This window comes from Egretta garzetta, unplaced genomic scaffold (genome assembly GCF_000687185.1).
Source record: "Egretta garzetta isolate BGI_Z169 unplaced genomic scaffold, ASM68718v1 scaffold604, whole genome shotgun sequence".
Taxonomy (NCBI): domain Eukaryota; kingdom Metazoa; phylum Chordata; class Aves; order Pelecaniformes; family Ardeidae; genus Egretta; species Egretta garzetta.
Window position 1 is genome coordinate 202,451 of NW_009259366.1, and position 7,652 is coordinate 210,102.

The following is a 7,652-nucleotide window of genomic DNA, read 5'->3' on the forward strand; positions in this document are numbered from 1 at the left end:
CAGTTACGTGGTGGTGCTTGCTGTGCTCCATCTCTATATAGGGTGAGACACTGATGTAAACACCTGTGCCTTGTCCAAGAACTGGACCACCTTCATTGCAGTGACTCCCAGCAGTGATAAAATAGTCCAGGATTTCTTAGGAGAATCTTGCTCTAATCAAGAAAGGTACCTGTCAGCTGCTGCCATTTCACTGCATTCCTTAAGAATATCTCAGGGACTTACTTGAAAATACGTGGTTTAAATGGGGGAACACTGGGCTCTGGAGGCCCTATAAAATAAACTGTTTGGTAGCACAATAAAACAAGAAGGTCTGAAAGCATTTCCCTCTTGGTCCTTTCTTTGATTTCCATGCAGTCTCTTGTTCCCTACAAACTTCAACTGAAAAAATGTGTTGTACTGAAAAAATATAACTGAGCTGCCACTTGACTACGGCTCCTGCATTTAGAGGTGTGGTGGTGTTCCTTTCCTGGAGCAGTCCTGGCGGTTAATGCAGCAGTGTGCACTGGTCAGTGCCTGGCCCCACGCAAATAATCAAAACCTCCCACAGAATAAAGTTCTGCTCATTCTGAGTAGGAAAAGCAGATCCTTGGTTGACTTTACTGCCTTTTTCTCATCCTGTTCTTGCAGCAGCAGTCCCCAGGTGGCACTGTTTGGCCATCTTAAGTGTTTTTTTCTCGTTTTTCTTTCCCCCCCCCCCCCCCCAAGTTCATAGGTGGTGTGCAATCTTTGAAGAAATACTATATCCTTCCATATAGAAGTAAGGGCTGCTTCCTAGGAACCATGGCTTGGTGACGGGATTATTTCTTTGTGGTTTTGGAGCCTCCCCCATAGAAATGTCTTCATTCTTTTTGACTGTCAGTGTTTCACAACACTCTGCTCTCCCCAACCCCCTTCTTACCAGGACAGATCTTCTTCTCTGAATATTCTTCGCCTTTGAATATTCTTCGAGTATTGCAGGCAGCAAGAAGCTGATAGCAAGATGTTACCGTACCTGGGTAGATGGTATATCCTGAAGCATCATACTCAAAACTTGATGTCTTTCTTTGCAGCTCTAAGTTTCCATACTTCCACTGTCAAGGGTGTTTGTGTTTCTTTCCCTTTTTGGATGTCTTTTTATGACTGCTTCAATTGTTAACTCATACTTCAACTAGTTAAAGAAAACGAGGATGACTTTAGTACATTTTTCTCTAGGTAAGAGTCACAAGCTAATAAGGGACCTCCAAGCTGTTTAATAACTACTAAGATTGCTACTGCTATAGTTTGAGGAAAAGCCAAAGAAGTTTTGCTGTTGCATTCAGTACTCAGGAAGGGGATATAGGACCAGATAAAAACAGCGTAACATGATAGACAGAAACGTTCAGGGAGAGAAGCACAGTGGCAGTGAAACCTGTTCTTAGGTGGAAAGGATTAAATTCCTCATCTAGGAAGGGAAATGGTGAGGTTCAGAAAGAAAGAAAATGTCTGTTTAGTAAAGTCATGTTAAAACAATAAAATGAGGAAGACAGACTTACTGTTACTCAGTTTGGGATGCTGAGGAATAGCTGATTTAGAGAAGGAAGGACAGAGGTGGCAGGTGCTGGCTGCAATAACCTATTCAGAGACAGGACCAATCTGTGATGTCCTATGGATCATAACTTGTTTACAATTTTACTAATGGTTTTTCACACAAGAACAAGAACTGGAATATTTAAAGAGATGAGAGTGATGATAAGAGCATGAGTTTCAGTAACCTAAAGTGGTAAGATTCCGCTCTTGAGAACCAGCAGCCAGAATCTTTGTTACCAAATATGTCTGAGGTGGTGTAGCAGAAACGCAACACGTGAGGGCATGCCAGTTACAAGATGATCAGACTACTGGTGGGGCACAACTGTGGAGAAGCTTTTCAGCTATGTCATGGCCACTGCCAGCAGAGAGGAAGGAGACTCTCAGAGTCACAGGTGACCTACTGAGGCCTCTTTTGTAACACTGTGAGCAGCGTTGGTCACTTGCAATATTGGAATGAGGCCTGGTGTGACAAATGACAACCTTAGTGGGTGCACCACAGCTGAAAGGTGCTGAGGTGCAATGAGTGTCCTCTACAAAGCCATTAGTGCAGGGGGATGGAAAACCAGCTGTCGAGATGGGAAGCCAGCTCGGAGTAACGATGGAATCTCAATTTGAGTATGGTCGTTCTCCTTTATTGCGCAGCTAACAAAAGCATATATAGGCAGAAAACCATAACATACACACATGTCACACTGTGGTTGGTAGAATGCCACTACACACACGCCTCCATCGCTACCGTGATTGGGACAGATCACCTGTCCATGCGGAGGGGCTTCTCCTTCTCTTCCGGTCATAGTTCCGCCCACATCCGCTTAAGAGCAGGGGCTGTCGAACGGGACTAAGGCGTGCCCATTCTCACTCAGCCACTCCTCCACAACCAGCTGGGAGTGAGAGGAGCTAAGCTGGATGGCACGCAGTGCTGTCACATGAGCAAGGGACCACCAGTATGTCGAGGGTGGGAATTAGCAGCTTTCTAGCAACTGCAAGTCATCTTTTTGGAACAGCCTAAGAAGCCTGAATAACAGCAAGATGGAGTGTGACAGGTTTATGGAAGACAGCATACAAGATGAGGGGAAAGGGATGGTTTCAGTGGCTGAGGGGTGCCCTCCTCATCTACTTTACTGTGCCTGAAAGAAGAGTTGTGATTTGTCATAATTAGTTCTTCCTTGTAGAGCTGTATCAAACAGCTTTTTGGGACAGAGTTTAATCACTGTTACAAGTAAAAACCCACACAAAACAGAGAGAAAAACAAAGAAAAAAGTCTTGACCTCCTGTTGCAGCTATTATAGTCTGCGGTTTTGGTGTTCTGTGTATGCTGATAATTAAACTTGCAGTTCAGTCTGCTGCAGTTTAAAATGGAGTGGGTAATGGAAGACTTCTGTGTGAATAAAAGAGAATACTTGGTTGCCTGTCTTAACAGTAGAGGCATTCAAGGAATGGAAAACCATTTTTACTAAAGGCTATATCAAAATCTCTTCTTCTTGATGGTTCTTGATTCTTAGTAACAGCAATCTTGTGCTCATTGAAAGCTTTCAAAAGTCATTAAAATGGACACAAAATATTCCTAACGTTTTTATTTCCTGCTATCAGGAACACTGGCAACCTTTGAAAATCTTCCAAAAGCTCAGCCAACTTCAGCGTTGCTGTGACCCAAGCCTCATTCTCCAACTGCACTTTGAGAAAATAGGCACTGAGAATAACTAAAGTAAGGCAGAGATCTTGCTTAAGCCTCGTTTCACTTGATGGATGTGCCAGAAGCTGTTTTGGAAATGAAAAGAAAGCTCGGACAAGGAAACTTTGTCAGTGTACTAGTGCAGATAAGCTTAATAGCCTGCAATCGGATGTAAGGCCTCCTTGCCCAATTTCCTCTAGAAATAGGACTTACAGGCTCATAGTATCTCTATATGTCAGTGTCAGTCCATCTTAATGTATTAATCCCCTTGTCAAGTACAAAGAAATATGGCAGAGAAGCAGTGTCGTGGTTTAACCCGGCTGGCAACTCAGCACCACGCAGCCGCTCGCTCACTCCCCCCCCTCCCTCAGTGGGATGGGGGAGAGAATCGGAAAGAAAATAAAAGGTTAGAGCCGAGGGCTGAGATAAAGACAGTTTAATAAGAGAAAATAATAATAGTAATAATGAGAATGATAACAGAATATACAGAATATACAAAACGAATGAGGCACAACGCAATTGCTCACCACCCGCCGACCGATGCCCAGCCCGTCCTGAGCTGCGAGCAGTCCCCGAGCTGCGAGCAGTCTCCCCGCGACCGATCGACCACCCGAACTAACTGACCCCCCCCGAGCATGACGTTATATGGTATGGAATAGCTCTTTGGACAGTTTGGGTTAGCTGTGCTAGCTGTGCTGTACTCCCAGCTTGTTATGCACCTGGGCAAGCAGGAGAAGCTCAAAAAGTCCTTGAGTAGTCTGAGCACTACTTGGCAACAGCTGAAAACATCAGTGTGTTATCAACATTCTTCTGGTACTAAATCCAAAACACAGCACTATGCTAGCTACTATGAAGAAAATTAGCTCTATCCCAGCCGAAACCAGGACAAGCAGCAACGCTGCATGACTTGAGGAAACCAGTGGCTGAGTAAAGCGGAGAGGACCTATGAAAGACTGGAAGCAGTAAAGCAAACTTTTGTCTTTTTAGACCTTAGGAAGCCATGAGGCTTCATAAAAGCCTCAGTGGCAGGGGAAGCAAGAGGTCCAGCCATCTCAAGAAATGAAACTGTAGAAAACCTAGATGGTTTTTGTTTTCTGCTTGGCAAATCACCGTTTTCTTGGCCTGGCTGTGGTGGGCAGGTGCAAACACAGGGACAATACCCAGGGCAATCTCCTTACCCAGGTGATGTGTTCAGAAATGCCCACACTGACAAAAACCCCACCTCCTGGATCTTGGTCCCAGACAGTCTACATTTACATATGTTTGATTTGTTCCCATGTTCCCTCTGGAAGTGAAGCAGGTAACACAGATGTGGTGATGCAGATAGTCTGTTTCAGGGATTGGCTTCCATTGGGAACACTGCACCAGGCTTGGCTTCCTGCAACCACCGGGCAGGCTGAGTTCCCTCTGCTACCCTACGCGCCTTCCCAGGGCACACAACAACTGACTCTCAGCTTCAGCCCACGGAAAATGCAGCCCTCTGCCACTGCAGAAGCAACCTGGGAAAACCCCCACAGCAATGGTCTTGGAGCTCTACTGATTGGGGGCATGGAGGAATGTGGGCCCAGGTAGAGTGCAGAATGACTCTGGCCCATGCAGGAACAGGTAGCCCTTCCCCACAGGGGAGTGCGTACATCTGCCTGGCAGGCTGTTAATTGGTGACGAAGCTATCAAAGCAAGAAGTTCTAGCTACAGGGTATTGGAAGAGATTTATCCTGAAAATAGAAGCACTTGAAAACCTCTGAGAATTTACTGATGCCACAGTTTGATGATGCTGATTCATTACACTAGGTGACTACAGTCAGCTAAGTTACTGTTTCTTCCCCTCTCACAAACACTTTTGCTTTTAATAATTTGCCCCCCGATATTCTTCTTTCCTGTGCCTGCACAGTAACAAGCAGCGTTTCCTGACCTCTCTGCAGCCACTGACACATCCTATTAAGTGGTAGGTCCAGGGCCTCCCTCGGTTCAGCCTCAGATTTGACAAAATGCACACTTCAGTTAGCAAATGGGCAAACAGCCTGTACTCTTAATGCCTGCTAGCCTTTCTCATTTTCCTGTTTCTTAAGCTAAACAGTTGAATAGCACCTGAGTATTAAGATAAGCAGGTTTATGATGCTAGCTTGGTACAGCGTGGTATTTGCCAGCAGTGAAAAGCAACACATAAAGACCTCTCTCCTGGGAACAAGTGCTTGTGGTAAGAAGTGCCAGAGAAGCAGCTGGTTTCTAAACCAAGAAGTGCTTGTGTTACACATTGGTGTTTTTTAACATAAGAATGTGGTGTTTAGCTAGTAATAAATATTTAGGCTTAAAGTAAAGACAGTGTTACTGAACATTTGGCACCTGCAGGTGAATTTCAAAGTTCATTTTAAAATGAAGGCTTGGACTCAGAGAAAGGAGAGATGTGGGCAAGAAGGCTATAAAGATTAAAAAAAAAAGATTAAAAAAAAAATAAAGATTAAAAAAAAAAAAAAAAAAAAGCTTGGCTGGGTTTTCTTCCTTAGGAGGGTTATTTCAGTAAATTCATATGTCATGGAAGAATGTAGCTACATTTCCTACTTCAGCATTATAATTGTTTAACCCCATTGTTCAGATGGACCCAGTGAAAGAGGATTTCTGCACCCTGAGGAATTCTCCGTAGGATGAAGACCATGTGACGAAAGAAAGCCCTATAGCACTGGGCAGATCAGGCAGACAAGGAGGGCTGGAGGGGGCTGAAGTCGTCACTTGCATGCTGGGGACAAATGTACTACTGTCATGGAGAGGGGGTAGCTAAGCAGGAAAAGGGGCAGTCCTCTTTCTTGCATCTGTGGGGTGCCGTTGCTGGATTCCCTGGTGACGTGGCTGTTGCAAACATGGTTGTTGCATTTGTTCTGTTTGGGACGTTCATATCATACCCCTTTTCTCCCACTGCCCTGTGGATTCTCTGGCACCTGCTAAGGGGTCAGCTTACACCACAGAGGGTTTTCTTGGTGGGGGCATTAATAGTCTGTTTGCTGTTTCCAGGTTCTTATTAAACCTGGAAGAATCCAGTATCACCACGACCTCCGTTCACTGCCTCTCTCAAAAAAAACTAAGGCTGTCAGGAAGAGCAGGAGAGAGGCTGTCAAACATAGAGCACGGCTGCACAAGCTTTTTCCTTAGGAATAGGAAGCAGAGTAGGAAAGGGAATGGGATTAAAGGAGGAAACAGTAAGATAAGGGGGCAAAATTAGAGGGAGGTGTTTTGGGCAATTTTCATGTAAAGCTGTGCCCTGATTTGGCTCCTTCTCTCTGTGCCTGCCCTACAGGCTAGGTGGCTGGCATTACTCTAGCTGGTGGAGTCTGCTGATGTTTGGGGGCTTTCAGACCCCCAAATCACCACCAAATACCACCAAAATCAGTCAATCTACTTAAGTGGTTTTGGAATTTTTCCTTGAGGACTTACTCTTTTTCATTTGTGTTTTATCCAGTCCATTTAAACTGAATGAAAAGCTGGCACAGGGTCAGAGCACCCTGAGATCTGTTCTAATCATGGGGCGATCAGGCTCAGCGATCCCAGCCTATGGTTACAGCTCTCAGAGAACCTGCCTGGATGGGAGCACAAATGCTGGTTTAAAGTCAGGGCTTTCTTAAGTGGGCATGACTTTACATTTCTGTACAACCCTGTGCAGGGAAAGGATAGAGATATTGCTACTAAGCAGTATAAGCTTTGAGTACAGAGCTCTGGGGAAACTAACAATCAGCCTCTCCTTCAATTAGTTCTTGCTCTGCAGCTTTGCTTCCTCTTTGAAAGCAAGTAATTTCATACTGCAGCAAGGAGCAAGTCTGCAGTCTACAGAAACAAACCAGACTTTGACTTCCTACAGCTCACCACTTCAGGGGTTATCAGGGGTTATCTTCTTCAATGATCCCTGGCTGCCTCAATCTCAAATCCTGTAAACTCTGCAAGCATGGTCTACAATGTATCTAAACCTGAAGGTAGACTCTGTGTGTATGTGTGCATGCATGCATAGGTGTAAAGATAGATGATCAATTATTTAATGTGGATAAAGCTATTGAATTATTTTTTAATATGTTTTTGCTCTGTAATTGTTCTGTTTGTGCAGAAATTCCCATTTGGTCTTAGATTTGAGAAGCAAGGTTTACAACAACAGTGCTTCTGCATTGTCTTTTGCCTCAGCAACTACAAATTTCTGGAGACTTTGCAGTGCGCCAAAATGCAGGAGAGAGATTCACACTTCAGTAGACAGACTTTGATAACCTTCTCTGATGTTTTACCATGGCTTAAAACCAGCAGAGATCTGACATAGATTCAAATTGCCAATGGAGAAATGATAGGAGAGAAAAAATTACTATGTGTCCTTCTGGATTTCTAACTACATAGTCGTGCTTTCAGAGTGTCAGATCACCTTGGAAAGTCTTTTTTTTTTTTTTTTTTAATACAGCTTTGCTTA

The 7,652-nt window shown here is 44.3% G+C and overlaps 1 long non-coding RNA gene across 1 annotated transcript in view; it reads right to left on the bottom strand.

The window, feature by feature from the left end:
• Window positions 1-7,652, bottom strand: part of LOC118452067 — a 17,670-nt gene that overhangs the window by 6,546 nt on the left and 3,472 nt on the right. The window lies entirely within an intron of this gene.